This window comes from Centrocercus urophasianus, unplaced genomic scaffold, assembly GCF_019232065.1.
Source record: "Centrocercus urophasianus isolate 14NV4802_14NV808 unplaced genomic scaffold, USGS_Curo_1.0 seq_16, whole genome shotgun sequence".
Lineage (NCBI taxonomy): Eukaryota > Metazoa > Chordata > Aves > Galliformes > Phasianidae > Centrocercus > Centrocercus urophasianus.
The window spans coordinates 16,857,123-16,873,879 of record NW_024884711.1 but is presented as its reverse complement, the minus strand read 5'-3'; the positions used below and the strand labels follow the sequence as shown (position 1 = coordinate 16,873,879).

Genomic DNA, 16,757 nt, shown 5'->3' with positions numbered 1-16,757 from the left:
CAAATAAAACATTCAGAACAAAAGAAATCATTGAAATGGCAACATTTGTATTTACCAACCTAAATATGATTCAACCAACAAAACCCCCACAACCGAAAGATCAAGGAGTAAATTTTCAGGTCAGGTACTCATATTAACAACTGGACATGAAAAGGAGAAACCTCTAGCCAAAAAATCCATGCACACCTCTTGGTCAGACAAGGGACACAGAGCTTGGCTAACATTCTATATAGTGACTGCAAAGGATGAATTGTTCAAATTCAATTTAAGCCGTAATAAAACTGCAGAGCAATGCCAGAGGCATGTGAAGAAGCACATATGCTGCCTTCCTCCCATGACTTACTAAGATACTATTAGGCAGCCACTGTATCAGGCTTTCTTGCAGTCAGACACGCAATTAATACACGCAGAGATCCCTCTGAGCTCATAGCCATTCTGAATACTGCTAGTGTATTGAATGCACTGGCTCAACTCAAGGCCCAGAGGTCAGCAAAAATCAGTTCTCACTCATTTCCTCTCTTCTGTTGCACACAAGGATTCCTATCAAACCACACTTATTGGTATTTATCTTCCTCGGGAAAAAAAATACCTCAAGAACCACATGTAGGACAGCCTTCAGCCAAAGACAGAGAATTCTCAGCAAGCATGCATCGCAAAAATTGCTCAGCGCCTTCCACGTCAGAAGTCTATTTGTTTTTACTTCTGTGGTTAGCACCATGGAACACCCAGACACTGAAATAGGATTAAGCACTGTTACGCTCACTGCTAGATATGAACACGTGACTTGTACCCTAAGGAGCTTGCATTGAGTCAGCAGAGCTCTGCGCACCAGGCAGGCAGGGCCGTGTGGGCTGAGCTGCGCTGCACTGCCCGACCTCAGCCAGCACTGTGCTTTTACTGAGAACACGTATGCCACAACTGCCATTACATCTGTAATGATACAAAAGTTATCCGAGTGGTTGGCTCTTTGTTAGCAGTCATCGCAGTTCAGACACTTCAAGTGAGAAGGAATTGGTGTGAGTTCTTTATTTTCTTCCTTTGCTCTGAGGCTGCCCTTAACTTTTGTTTTGTCTCAATTCATTCACAATATGCCATGGGCTTCACACTGAGAGCTCCAAAACTAGCACTAAAAATACTGCATTAATTCCTGTCATTACTTCATCTGTAACAATCTGGTGTTTCTGCACACATGATAAGCACTACACGAAAGCCACAAGCAGCAGGAAGAGGATTCTGCAGAAGGAGCAAGCTAAAGCAGACAGACAGTAGAATGAGTTATGGACACTGGTTCTGTCAGACCCCCAGCAGTGTGTTTCTTGACTGTTTTGTTTTCTGTCTTACTTACATTGTCAGATTACCATCAGCACCCACGTCTCTTAACCCTGTTGGCAGGCAGGGCAAATTATTCTAAGGCAATTAAAATACATCTGTCAGTGTTAATTTCTCTGTCAGCAGAATACAGACAAGTACCCACAACGTTACATACACAACAGCTCCTCATCCTTCAGACAGACAAGGAACTAGAGCAATAATGCAATAATTTCAGGCACAGTATAGGAAGATTCACATACTGGTACCACATGTGGCAGCTGCATGCAACTAAAAGCAATGCCTGTCCCCACTTTGTAAATTCAGTGGCAGAAGTGCGGCATTAAAACCCCACATCTCAAAGAGCTGAGAAACAAATCAAAGTTAATCCTAAAGTGCATCAGCTGCAAAAGGAGGGAAACCTTCCTGTTGGAAATGGAGTTCCTATATGAATTACTTAGAGTACTGTTTGTAACTGAAAATTCATTTTTCTAAATAGAAACTGTAAGATCCAAGACTATCACAAGAACAGCACATTTCACCCTAGAGAGCATGCAACAAAATTTATAGCATGCAATAAGCAAAGGAAAGACTATTAGATATACATGCATAGGTGCTCTAATTAGACCCAATTCTTTAAGATTATATACATGCTTTCAAAAGTAAGTGAGCTGGCTGCACGCACACTGTTGCGACAAGCTAACCCCATTACAGCTCAGCATCACTTCCTGCCCTCAGTGACCATGCAGCAGTGTCAGCCTGACCACAGCTGCTCAGCAGCACCTCAGAGCACAGTGTGTACCTACACCTGCACAGAGAGCATTTCCCTTCCCTACAGTTCCCCTCCCAGCTTCCAGACCTGGGTCCTGTGCAAAGCAAACAGGATAGTTGGAGCCTAACGCAGAGTGTGGCTGTGTGGCTGGACATCAGAGCAAGGATAAAGGCGATGTGGGATTGGGAACTCTGCTGGTCAGTCACTGCTAGGAATAAAAATAATAATTATTGTAGTGATAAAGTGAAGCTCATGGAAATTGGAGCTGTGGTTACCTATGCCTTCATACAAAATACCAATGCTTTAAGCACATGAACCAGACTTAGAAAAGGAGAACTCTGTAAGAGTTCTCAATGAGAGCCAAGGGATGAAGCCACAACAACCTGTGTCCCTTCTTGGGTTTGTTACAAGCATTAGAGCTCAGGAAAATCACGGGGCATACAAATCATCCCACGAGGAAGGAGTGCACTCGTTAAGTGCCCTCTCACCAGCCATTCCACATCTCCTAGTAAAAACAAACCAGCAAGTGCTGGGGAATAATTCCAAACGGCTTCAAGTAACGGAGTATTTAAAGCTCAAACAGCTTAACTCGCCCTCAAACGGACATTTCATCAACTCAGCGCCATCCTGAAGCGCCTGGATTTAATTAACCTATTTTCTTGAGACGCGGGCAGGAAAGAAAATAAATAAATAACAGCGACAGCCCTTCTTCCTCGTGCCGAGCAGCGCACACAGCGGGGCAGAACCGCCAACACGGGTGGACCCCGGCGGCAGCCCCCGGCGGAGCGCGGCGGCAGCGGGACGGGAGCGGGGCCGCGTGCTAGGAACCGCGCTCGCTTCGGCGCCTCATCCGGAGTCAGCCCCAGCTCACAGCTAACGCGCACGGAGCGCGCCGGGAGCGAAACACAGAGCGAGAACCCTCCGGAGCAGGGAACAGATTTTTGCTTAAGCGGCACGCCGCCCCGAGAAGTGCAGCCGGAGACGTCGGAGGACCGCGGGGTTATCCACGGTGCGCGGCTCCCGCTGCCCTTCGGACGGTGCCCGACTCCTCAGCCCACGCAGCCCCGCCGCCAAGTCCGCCCGCCCGCGCCTCCCGCCCTGCCCCGGAGCCTACCTGAGCCCCACACCTACCGGCCCCAGGGAAGAAGGAGGACAGAAGGAGTCGGCGGGAGCAGCGACCACGAGCACAAAGCACGACCCTAACAACGCCGGGAAGAGCAGGAGCGCGGAAAGCGGCACCGCACCTCAGCACGCCAGCTCGGCTTCGCGGGGCCGAACCCGAGCGGGGCCGGGACCGCCGCTCTGGATTGACAGCCGCCTCGGCCAACGGGAAGATCGCATTCGCCTTCCTCCTCCTGCCCGCGAGGGGCGTTATTACCGCCCGGCCGTTGAGGGCGAGGGTGTTTCCATGACGTCACGGGCGGCGCCTCGCGGCCAGGTGGGGCGGGCTGCGCCGAGGGGATGCGGGGACGGCGAGCGGGATCGCCGTGCTAAGTCGGAGCTGAGCCCCGCGGCCGGGACGGGCGGGACAGGGCAGGGCAGGGCAGGGCAGGGCAGGGCATACTGCGCGCCCCTGGGGTGAGGGACGGAGCTAATCCAACCGCGGCTTTAGGGCGGGCTCCGCGCTGAGGGATTGGCGGCTGCCTCAGCCGTCCTTCGCCCGCGGTGCGCTGAGAAGAAGCGTGGGGTGGGGAGCGCCGCCCCAGGGCGGACTTCACTCACACGCGCTGCCGTCCTACCGTGAGCCCTGCCCTGAGAAACCCCCTCGGAAAGAAACGTCTCCGACGAGCAAAGAGCTCTGCGCTGCTAGGAGCGGACGTGCATGTTTAGCGTTCCTGTGTTTAGTGCAGCGGAAGGCATGGGCTAAACGTAGCTCTGGGATGCAGTTACACCGGGAAGCAATTTAATTTTTCTGTAGATTTGCTTCTTGCGCTTTTGTTCCGTTCTCCTGTTGGATAGAAACATGAAGCTGTATTGAATTAGCGTATTTTCCCGGGCTAAGGGAAAGTTTAACAATAAATTAGTAGGCATGGGACGGTTTGGGACCGTGCTTCTTTCCGTTAGAGAAATCAAAGTGCAGAGAAATAGTGTCAGTGTTTCAGTATGGCAAAATACAAGACGGTTGCATGCATCAGGGTAAATGTATAGGCAGAAAGTCTCTGTGTGGATGTAGATCGGTGTTTTTCCCTTTCAATAGATCCATCAACACAAAGCCATCCGGTCTATAATAGTTTTCTTTTAAAAAGTGGTGAGGGTGTTCCCCAGCCCTGTGCACTTAACCTTCCATTTATCCTTGCGCTTTGGTTTTTCTGTTCTGATTGATACAGCTTCAGTCTTTCCAGCGCTTTTAAGAAGACAAACTCCACTCTGCAATCCAGCAGTTATTATTATTTTTTTTAATTCAGTTCCCCTTTGATCTAATGTAATGCATAATTAAATGGTGTGGTCTGAATTAAAACTCCACCATTACACCAAAACTCCACCAAGTGTGTTCTTTTAACTTGCTCTTTCCTGTGGTTTTGTAATGTCAATTCACAGTAGTGTTTCCAGTGAGTGCAACAAAAATAATTGCCTTTGCTTTCCACTTGTTTTCTTTAATTATTAGGTGAAAATAATTACTATATCTATATTGAACTCAATGACATGCAATGATTTTTCATGTTCAGGCAATCTTAGTCTTGTGTTGGTGAACAAGTACCCACACCATGTGTATAGACCAGAGAGAGGCTTGTTGTAAGAGACAAATTACATCCTAGAATTTGAATTGAACAACTGAAACAAATCTTTTGAAGACCTTCTACAGGTCTACAGTGTTCTACAGTGTCTGAGGTGTGAGCAGCAGTAGAATTGTGTGCATAGTCCTAGACAGGAGCTATCTGTCTTGCAATTTAGCAATATCTTTTCTTGTCTGCCAAAATAAATCTGTCCTTCTATCCTTGGTACCTTTCCTTTTCCACCAGCCCTCTCCATCATGTCATTTTTGTTCTTAATCCTGTATTTTATTTTATTTTTTTTCCTTTCCCTCAAAGACCACTCAAGAACCTTCTCTCCCTCTGACAATTTTTTTGGCAAACACCACTGTTGTCCTGTTGCATATCCTGGCTGGTATTGTGCCAGAAGCTTGCACTAGGTTTTGTATGCCTTACTTATCTATCATGTCACTTGATGTCACATGACACTGTATGTCACTTATCTGTCATCTCCCTAATCTGCCTAGCCCTCTTTTAACATATCTGTAGACTCTGGTCCCTCTTTCCTGGCTCTTGTATTTCCCAGCCAGAATTCTCCTGGTTAAGCTACCTTTGGAATGCTTTTGAATACCTCTGAGGTGCAAAGTTTTCCTCTCAGGTGCCTGATGCTGCAGTGCTCATGTGAAAGCATCTCACCTCTGCTGCACATTTCATGAATTGCTGCAAATACTTGTAGAGATCTCAATTCTGCCTTTCATTTGCCTCGTGGCAAGAGCTCAGGGAAAACAGACTCTTGTCCCACCAACTCTCTTTTTCACAAGAGGCTCAACTGGCTCCAGTTTACTCATTCAGAGCAGGAAGATTACAGACTTTGTATGTCGGTAAAGCAGATGTGTGGCCAGAAGTTAGTCGAAAAAGAAAGGAGAAAAACCAAAAAGGAATGAGTGTCCACCAGCCTGGCACACAGCAAGGAATTATCCCAGGAGACAGTGAAGAACGTAAGCAGCGGTTCCTTCTACCATACCAAAACTACTCTTCAATAGAGTTCCTGTGCCAAATTGTCAGAAGATATCTGCTCTATCCCCAAAGTTACAAAGCAAGGGTAGGGTGAAACAGGCAGCACAGATTTGCTCTGGCTGCAGTGACCGTGCATGGGGTGTGCTTGCTGAGTAATGTGACCCATTGTAGCTATACAGCTTTTTTCCACAGCACTGCTAATCCACTCCTGGAAGGCATCGAAACGCACCAAATAAGTAAAGAAGGCTTGCATCTGAAGTCCTTGGATTGCTTTTGTTTGTTTACAAGTAAAAACTGCAGACTTTGGAGAACCCTGCCTTTGCGTATGTGTTTGTGTAGCTGCTGCCTCAGTAAGCATCCATAGATTTGGAAATAGTTGAATTCCAAATAGTAACATTCATCACTAGTACTAAATGTGAATTTCCTGCTGTTGATTTGTCAGTTCCATCCAGCTTCAGGGGAATGAGAGGACCCAGCTGTGAGTCTAGCTCCCAGGCTTACTGCAGTTGAGGGCCAGCTTGTGAATGTCAGCTGGTTACGTGTGATGAATGCGTGAATCTAACACCCAAACCACTGGAGAAGCAGGGAGTTAAGAAATCACTAAGCTTCCACTTCACACAGACAAGGACATGCAACTTTGATATTGACTTGGAAATAGTTAAAGAGAACTCCAAGGTTTTCAAGACAGTGTTTTCCTTTAAGGATAGAAACTAAACAAATTTGCCATTTAAGATTCTGGATTTGACAGTCCAGTACTGGTTTAATACATGCCAGACAGTGTTTTATAACATTTATCTTCCTCCCCCTGATTGCTGACTATTACTCATTATTCCAAGTATTCTTGGATTTTAGTATTTATCTAAAATGCAATCGGATGGAAAAAATGTTGTATTTTTTCCATATTATTTAAGGCAGAAAATACCAAAGTACATAAAAGTTTGCTATTTTCAGCAAGTATATTTGCAGAGACGTGATATGGATCTCTGCAGAATCTAGCATCCAGATGCTATTCAGTTGGAAAAGAAGTCCATAAAGCTATTGAAAAACAATTTCAGTGCAAGCTAGGCTATAGTGTCCTTCCTACTGATGCAAGCTTATTTAGCTCAGGTTGCCAGCAAGTAGGAGAGACGGAAACCTCCTGTGGGGCAGAAGGGATTAGCAGAGAGATCCCAACACTCATTGCCCTTTTCCCTTTATAAGTTTTATGCTATTGCAGAGGGAAGACTTGATGTATTTGTCATTGCAGCCAGAGTTTCTACTTACTTTGCTGGGCTCTGGGTGAGGCCCAGGCACTCCTTGTGTTATTCTTTCTCTTTTAGCTTTTGCACATAGTATTGCACACTTCAAGGCCAGAGCCTGGATTGTCCTCTTTGTTATTCTCCTGTTGAGAATAGGATCCACATTCTCTTTCTACTTTGGTTCCATTCGCTTTTTCCTTTTAATACATATAACAGGGGAAAAAAAAGTCACGACTTCAAGGCCCAGTAATTGCTGATATTGAATACTTTGATTCTTTCAGGACTATGAAGGGCACTGAATATATCTGGAAGGCTGTAGACAGATGCCTATGTATGTCATTTAGAAGGGAAAATAAATGATGTTCAAACCTTGTAAAATGTACCTAGCCAGCAATGTTTCCTGCCAGCATAGGTGACATTTTCCATTGTGTAAACTCCTTGAAGATGCTAACACTTCATTTGAGTGCACATGATATTGGGAAAGGTTCCATTATGGCAGTAACAAGCACAACCCTAAAAACATGTACAAGTCCAGTTACAGACATTAAGCTTGTTAGCAAACAGTTATTGCCTACAGATGGATTGGAGGAACAGAGAGCAACGCTCCTCACAGACACTTGAAAGTCAGACTTCTGGCTTCCAGCCAAAGAGCTGCTCCAGAGCCTTTCTCCTGCCATGCTCAGGCAGTCTCCCAGTTGTCAGAACAGGCACTGGTTCCGCCAGCTTGTGCCTGTTGATGGTATGCATGCCTGCACCTCAGTAAATGGTTAATGTACCTATCTAATGTGGTAGCTCTTAGATATACGTAGGTAAGAATTTCACTAGAGAGTTGAAAGCATGCCTGTTGCTGGTGTGTGAATTGACTGCATTTTGCATCAGGCGTTTTCTAAACAGAAAAGCTATTCATTCTAGCTGCCAGGTTTCAGTGGGGAAAAGCTAAGCAGATTCAGTTCTGCTGATGTACACAATAGCAATACCTTCTTTTTCTGTATCACTGCCATTAGTGTCAGGGTCTGAATTTTAAAACAATTCAGGTGTGTGCAAATATGGGTTATTTCCCATTTTCCCCGCTGGCAGCAGACCTTATTTGACAGAAAAATACATCTTCACAGACATTGTACACCGGACTCAACACAAAAGCCAGTAAGTTCACACAGGTGTTTTTGTTATGTTTTATCTTGTATTATTTTGTGCCAAAGGCTAGTGCCTTTGCTAACAGGCAGAAGTGATGTCCAGGAAACAAAATCTTCACCTTAATATAGAATAGCTTTATAGTTCCAGGCAGCTGCCTCAGACCAGATGCAGAGCTGTTGAAATCAATGGAAAAAAATCATCCTTTGGGTTTAACAGACTGAGTCAGATGCCTCACCTAATGGCTCAAAATGTTGAGTAGCAGGAATTTCCATTGGATCTCAAGGCATTCATAAGAATGCAGGCAGAAGCTGTGAGGGCAACACCTGCCCCTACTATTTGTCCCAGTGATAACTGAGGCAAGAGAGGCTTCCTAGTCCAGTGCTTGATGCATCATCTCATACATGCTGTTGTTTCCAAAGGTTTGCTGCTAAGGAATAAGTTTCTGTGAATAAAGAAGGTTTGACAACAATAAAGCAATGAAAGCTTTCATTTGAACTCAGAGGTGATTGCTGCAAAGGAGAATGGAAGTATTTATGGCATTATTGTCAATCTGACATGAATGACCGACGAAGTAAAATAGAGAAAAAACAAACCTCCCACACAGTGTGCCATGGGCAAATGCAGATATAGAGGTGACTAGGAAAAGGCAGGGAAGGAAATTTACCAGCCAGCAGCCCAGGTACAGCCAGTTCATCACTGCCACCTCAGTGCAGCCAGTTGCTGATCATACAGTAGCGGCTCTGCATTAATTCAGTTAACAGTATCCTCAACTATGACAGAGATAGGCAGCTGCCTTCCCACTTTCTTGCCTCCAGAAGAGATCTGGGAGAGGGAATGGAACTGTTTATGTACATTCATTGTCACACTAGTTAGTGTAATAGAATGGGAACTCAGAGTTCTGTCTTGGCTGTTAGAAGTTATACAGGCAAAAGACTCCTTGAGACGTGTTTGAAGAAGATGAAGTTAAATCATGTTACCCAATGGGGAGCAGGTGATATAAGAATGTGAGAACTAAAATAAGAAGTAGCTGAATTCAGGAAAACCCACCTCACTGAACGAAAAGCTCACAGTGAATTAAATGGGCTTTTTATCTAATCTCAAAGAGCTGGGGTAATGTGTTATGGTAAACATTTCCTTTGCAAGGAGAAAATGAAAAGAATAATATTTACTCTTCAAAGTGGATCTCATACAGGTTATGGAGTTATAGTTCAATGTTGGGCTAAAGTATTAAAGGCTCACTTCTTAGCAATTTGGGCGAATGTTATAGGCTGGAATCAAACAGTTATAGTGATAGGGGAAGGAAAGCAAGCAAGCATATAGACCTCCCATGCAGTGGTTTTAGCAAGCCAAAATGAAGTCACTTCCTAGTGGTAGGAAAAGTGTTTGTTTTCTAAGGCATAAAATACTGCAGTGTTAAAATAACGGGAGGATGTGGGGGTGCAATTAATTTAAAGCCTTGAAGCACTGTCAGTAAAATCTTTTTCAGTGAGGCTGCAAAGAAACTTGAGAATCAGAGGTGAAAGGTAAAGTTCTGTCATGAATTAAAAACTAGCCAAGAGAGCCTACAAAGAGACAGAATAAATTACAATGTCCTTAAAATGGAAAAAGGTTAATAGCAGGATGCTCCAAGGACCCCAGCTGGAGCCAGCGTTTGGTATATTATTCAGAGTCTGGGAGGATGAATGGTCTGCTAGTAAAATCTGCTTGTGCTACGCATTGTTTGGGTTTGGAACAGTTTGAGAATTATGATGGATACCAGATGGATCTAATAAAGCTACTATAAATGTTTGGAAGCAATATAACTGTAAAGGAAATGCCAACAGAGAAAGTTTAAGATATTGCTTTTTGGAAGAAAAATAGGCTGCAGCACGTGTATGCAGTGGGCTCTGAGTGAATTTTCCAAGGAAAGCTGTAAGGAACAGGCAGCAAGGTTATACCAAAAACACCTGTAAAACTGCCAGTGTGACTGCTGTTATTTTGAAACTATTTGCCAGTGTTAATTGTCTGTGTCAAATTGTTTCCTCCAGAAAAAAAAAAAAATATATATATATATATATATATATATATATTTGAAGGTCAAATTAAAAAAAAAAAAAAAAAAAAAGTGAAACTGTAACTGGAGAATTTGAAACAATGCAGGTGAACTGGTTCACTTTCCTTCCTGGGGAGGGAGGTGCATCATATCGAAGGGCTTCATTTACTTACAGCAATAAATAAATATGTGGATAGATAGATAGATAGATAGATAGATAGATAGATAGATAGATAATCTGGCAATTATTCCTAAGATGACTTTACCTTTTTTTATGCCAAAAAAATTTGATTCCTTTCTGCTATGCAAGAAAATATTTTAGATGAGCGGTTAGGGCTCCCACATCACTGGTGAGTGTTTTCTCACAGAAGAAGCAGGGACAGTAATGTTGGAGGGTTGCAGTATATTTTCTTCTACCTTCCTTCTAAGCAAAGACTATTTGAGGCTCAATGGAATATTTGTGCCAAATGAACCTATGCTTTTAGGATTTTAATTTGGTGAGCAGAAGGTAGGTTTCATTCTTCGTTGGAACCTATTTTTATTGAAATTATCCAGTTTCGCCGTCAAATCGATTTGTGGTGCCCAAGATGCAAATGCATTTGCTGACAGCTTATCCAAGACGTCTGCCAAGTGCTCAGCAGATGTCAAATACTAAGTAAAGCATTAAAATTTGTAACAACAGAATGAAAGGTACTGAAGAAAACAATATGATACCATGCAGTGTTCCTCTGGGGATTCCTCTGTCAGGTCACAAAAGGCTACTATAGAGAAAGTGATTTGCAAAAACATCTCACACTGCTTTGCTTTGCAGTATTTTGCACTCCCATTCCCTCATTTTATCAGCCTCTTTTCTTCAGTCCTTCACCTGACTCATGTATACCACAAGCACAACCTCAGATATTCCCATTACTATTTTCCCTCTATTTTTCCCCCTCACCTTCTCAGGTTGCCATCCTCCAGTTGTGTATGTATTTCAGATAGAGAAGATCTTAAATTTGAAAAGTACCTTGCTTAGCAGGTACTTGCTAAAATGTGTGCTTGCAATTCTTAATATCTTACAAGAGAAACAAACCAGGCATAGCCAGCTGGCTCTTTCACAAATCATGACTGTCACCATAAAAGTTCCCCTGTTCCAGTGAAAGATGTATATTCAGTGTTCATTCTCCTGAGGAAGAAAAGGATGAAAAGTGACACAGACAGTGTGTGAGTGAGGGGGGAGAATGATGTGTGCTTTTGGGATTCTGTGTTCCCAAGTAGTTGAGGGAGGAGATGCCCAGAAAGGTGGCTGTCATTTTTATCCAGCAAATGTAGGCTGAATGGCAATGACATCTTCAAAGTGCCAGCTGAGAAGATCTGAGTCATTCAGGTGAGGTTTCTGAATATAAATGGCAAAAAAAGTTCAGAGTGAGATACTCCTGGGGGAAAGAGAAGACAGTATTTCATGAGTAGCAGAACTACTGAAGCTTAATCTCTTACAGATTTGTTTCTCTACCTGATTCCTACAAAGCCCCCTTCAATAACCCTACCTTTCCCCTTATCTTTCCATATATCCTACCTTCTCCTACAGTAATCTCACCTCACTCTGAGTGCTATAATTAGCTGGGAAGGGGCCAAATGTGCTGTAGCTGTATTAGATACACCTCTGCACCCGATCAATTAGTAGCACAGACTAATTGGCCAAGCTGCTCTCACCCAAAAGAGCAAAGAATGGCTGATTTTTTCTGCATGATGAAGGAAATAATAGACTCTTTCGATCTAACCACATGTGTTTAGATGATTTGCAGGAACACAGCAAATTTGCCAAATCTGGCTGAAATCAGTGTGCAGGTTCATAGTTATTAGAACCAAATTGATAGATGGGTGAACAAACAAATTGGCTGAGTGGGCATGGTTTCCTTAAGAAAATGAACTAAAAATAGTTTTCTCTTTTGAATGCCCAAAATGTGGGGCTCTTTTCCCAGTGAGTAGATGTAAATAATTTTCTGCCATTATAAGAGAAATAAAGCTTAGCTATCTGATCCAGATGAAATAACTCTGTAAATGGAAATTAGCTCCTAGAAAAACAAAAGAATAAAGAGGCAAAATAGTCTCTAAGCTGGGTTGAAGCAATACGAGCACAGAACAGTATATTTCTGGTAAAATGCTGCCATCCTAGCCACCAGATCAAGTAATTCTCATCTGTTTTAGTTCGTACACAATGCAGGCAAGAGCGTTTTAGTTGCTATTAACCCATCCAAAACCAAAGCAACGGCAATCTCTTCCTGGTTATCCATGGCAGAAGTAACTCTGAGCATGGTAGCTGTGCTGTCATTGCAGAAACTGCCATGCAGGCTCCATGTGAGCCAGCCTGAATGGGAAGGCAATGTATCTGTGATCTCATGAGATACATTCTAGGCTTTATTGCATTAAGGTCACCTGGGTTTGCAGAACCTTGTACTGCCAAGTTGTTCGCTATATCTGTTTGTGTGAGCTGATGCCAAGTTTTGTAAGTTTCATGGTACTTCTGAAAGCCTAGAGGTTATTATCCTAATTCTTTTCACTTAGTAGTAGCCCACCACTTTCTTGGAGTATCACAGAAATGTTGTTGCTGTTGCCTTTTGCTTTACAACTTCAGAAAATCTGAAGTCTTATAAAAACATAACATTGAACTATAAAAGGGTGACACAGTTACCTTGACAATAGAAACAGTATGGCAAATGCTATTCCTGGAAGTAGGTAACTGAACTAGATTTAATCTCTGGTTGATACTAACTCCTAATTAAGCATATTGCCAAGTGAAAAATACCTCCATTCACCAAGCAAGTGGGTAAGAACTTCATGGTGAACTGCGAGTGACTCTGACACAAGTGCTGTATGAGCATAGTCTGTTTTCTTGCATGACAGCAGCTCTTTCAAGGCCACAGGCTTGATAAAGACTATTCACATTTGCAGAACACCCACACTAGACAGATCAAAAGCCAAGAACAGGAGAAAGTGTTAAACACCACACTTTTGGTAAGTTTTCTGCTAAAATGGGCTGGCTGTTACTGACTTCTGCTTTTAATTTGCACAGATCACTGCACTAAGAGATCTGCTACTGAGATACATGCACACACACACGTAGATGCATGCATACACACACTCTTCAGATCTGGGACTCCGCCACTTGCTTACTGCAGCTGTCAGGGAGCTGTTCCCTTGCTAGGAAATGCTATTTTTTGCCAGCCTAAAATCTCAAGTGTCTGTGAAAGATTGTGTCTGCCTCTCAGGTCACTGCTGATGAGGGAACCAATACAAAAAAAAAAAAAAAAAAAAGCAACAGCAATTGGGACTAAAGGGAAAAATAACTTACTCCACTGGCAATAAAGCAAATTAAGCCTGATGCCACACAAATATATTTTCATCGTCCTGAGCACTAATCTGTACGTGAAACCCAACTCTCAGCTGTTTCTTCTAATATTGCCAATATGCTCCCAATCTTTGCCCTAAATCCTTCACCCCTTGAACTCCTCTTACAGTCCTTTCATCTGTTCATACAACATCCAAAGCTCTACTTATGTTCCCTGCTTACAGCCTGCAGGCTTCTGCCCCCATCCAGTCAGCTGACAGACCTTCACACTTCTGAGATCTCTGCCCAAACATTGCTCTTGGCTGACACTGGCTAACAGATGCACAGCTCTAGAAGACTTCATTTCCTGAATATATGAAAGTGAAAAAAGAACCAAACCGAACAAAAAACAACAAAACAAGCCAAACTACACAAACAAATAAACACCAGAAAGAAAAAAAAAATTAAACACACTGTATTCTCCCTTCTTCTCTAATAGGAATAAACCATTGAGAAGAGCGTGCAAACTTAGCATCCTTAAACACTGGACAGTGAGAACCTATGGAAGTGAGAACCTGTAGAAGGGTTGGAGGTGCACGGTGCTCCAAATAAAAAAAATATATATCACCCCAAATGTAGGGAAAATATTCTCAGGCTCAGCTCTTTTTTTCTTCTTAACAAGTCCATAGTGTCACTTATGCCAAGGATTTGTCTGAGGCAGAACTGAGTGGGACAGTATTCCTGCTGCCACCCTGGAACCCAGAGTGTGATGGTGGCTCCTCTGCAGCAACAGCACCACTCCTCAGCAGGAGAGGCGCAGGGTGACATCCAAAGCATTACTCATTCCCTTCTGCCTGCAGATAAGTGATGCTGGCAGTCCCTAATGCACTCCCCGGGCACTGAGTCCAAATGGCCCCTTGTGGCTGAAGCACCATGCAAGTTCTCAGTCTCAATTCTGATTCTTCCCAACCCAGCCTCCTCCAAATTGCAGGTATTGTCTGAAATGTCACAGGCACCTCAACCTTATCACCAATAAACAATTTTAAGCAACTTCTTGTCCTTAGCAGTGTTCTCGTGGTCTCTGCATGAACGGCAGCAATACCAGTGGCTGATGGATTGCTCATTGTAGGGAACTTCAGCAAATAAATAATCATGTTAACATACTTCATTCAGTAGTAATAATAATAATAATGAGCTGTTTATATAAACACCTGGGTCACTTGTGTGGCTAAATATACAATGGATAGAAATTTCTTTCTTCACAACAATGTCCTAATAATAGTCCTTAATACTTTAGCAGAGTTCTGCACAAATATTTGTGTCCTGCAGATTCCAGGACAGGAGTCATGTAAGTGTGAAACTCAGCTGTCAGCTCTGAAAACCAAGTACTGGTCTCAGTCTCAGCTGTCAGACATATGTCAGGGAATGGAACAGCACACAAAACATCCTTGCTGGAAGAGATTGCTATCCCTACTGCTAACATCATGGAGGAAGAAAGGGCAATAAGGATGATTCTTGCTTATAATAGTTCCCATGTAGGTATGTGAGTACCTTCTAAACATAACCTAAATCAAACAACAACAACAACAAACCACGAAACAACAGTTTGTTTCCAATTCAACATCAGAAGCATACAGCATTTTAAATTAGCCTGAGAAACGAGAAAGGACATAGTAAGATGTACTTCTCTGCTTTGATGCTCTATAAGCTGCAAAGTCATGATATTTACATGCTGTATCAAGCAGATTAAAGAGCTGCTGTCAGCCAATAGCAGGAAATAAATGAAAGGGTGCAAGAATATTTTTGGAGAGTCACAAAGAGAAAAGGCTTTGGCAGACTTCTGACTGATAAACATCACAGCAGTTGTGAAGTCTTTCTAAGGATATGCTGGCTGTCATAAAATCTTTTGGCTTATAGGAAAATAAAAAAGACAAAATTCTCAAGTAAAGATCAGTACGAATAACTGGATTTAATGTCCTGGTTTCCTTAAGCAGCACCAAACAAGTCAATAAGCTCTTGCTTCAAGACACATTTCTAGCACAGATACTACACTAGAAATCTGGATCACAAAGATCTGCTTTTCTCCTCCTAGTGCTAACAAAATTATTACTGGAAAAGATTTTAGGTGCTTGGTTGTTTATTGAGCACTGTCCATGATCTGGAAGATGCCAAAGAAGGCCAACCAATTTACAAGAACTAGAAATCTACTTGTGAGAAACTAATCAGAAGCTGTGCTGTGGGAGGATGGTGATTTCAAGTTAGCAATGACTGGCAGGATGGGAATACAACTTCTACAGCACCTTGAATTTGGAACTCACATCCCTGATTTTTTAAGGAAATGTAGGCATTTTTGAAGGGACTATTCCAGAATCTAACTGAGGATACGAAACAGCTGTGCTAGTAAGAAGAGGAGAAAATCCAAGGATTTTTTACCGTATTTTTCTCTCTTCACTACCTGGTGACACAAATTACAAGTCATGAATTGTCAATCTGAGTAATCATACCTCCATGTCACTCGGATCACTCCAATGGGGAAAAGTCTTTTCACTTACCTCCTGTATACATCCACACTCCAGCTGTCACCGAGGCCCTGGTTCTGTTCTGCTGTAAGCCCCTATGAGTTGCAGCCAGAAGTGCAACTGAAGAAACCTCAGTTTCTGAAACTGTTGTTGCCAGTAGAGCTCCACTGAACGAACAGCTTACAAGGATACATTTCTCCTTATACTATGCATTTTTAATCATTCTATAGCCTGTCACCTAATGTGAGAGTTCATCCTATTGTAGCTCTTGCAAGCTAATGGAGATGAGCCAATTTTTGCCACTCAGAGTCCTGGCTCTGTTTTTGCATTCCTGTCCTCCCACTTGTTCTGTATTGTTCCACAAAAACACCTCATGCTTAGGTTATTTATTTTCAGATGTGAAACTTTTCTAATTACAGTGAGAGAGTAGATGGATGTGACTGTTCTGTGTGAAATAATCTAATTGTAACATCATCTGCATTATTTCTGAAAAAGTCATCGACTCTGAATAAAGAAGGCAGTGAATGAAAGAGTGAAGTATTGGCATGTGCAGTAATTTCAAAGCACAAAGTAGTCCTGATAAATCAGGAATGTGAGTCAAATGTTTCAGAAATTTTGAAGATTTGGGCAAATTGTTTTCTGATGCCGCATGGAAAAAATAATAAAAAAGAAAACAAAAAATCCCTCCAGGCTTCTTGCTAATACAGTTTAGCATTATTTGTTTCCTTATATAGCTTGCA

The 16,757-nt window shown here is 42.8% G+C and overlaps 1 protein-coding gene across 9 annotated transcripts in view; it reads right to left on the bottom strand.

Annotated features, from left to right (window-relative positions):
* Positions 1-3,343, bottom strand: part of OSBPL3 (oxysterol binding protein like 3) — an 85,519-nt gene extending 82,176 nt beyond the window's left edge. For 7 of the 9 annotated variants that reach the window (XM_042817284.1, XM_042817283.1, XM_042817282.1 and 4 more), the window contains exon 1: positions 3,212-3,343. The gene's annotated coding sequence lies outside the window, so the exon portion shown is untranslated. Of the gene's footprint in view, positions 1-3,194 lie in introns of all 9 variants that reach the window. The other 2 variants (XM_042817285.1, XM_042817286.1) reach the window with 2 other exon arrangements.
* Positions 3,344-16,757: the final 13,414 nt, after the last annotated feature.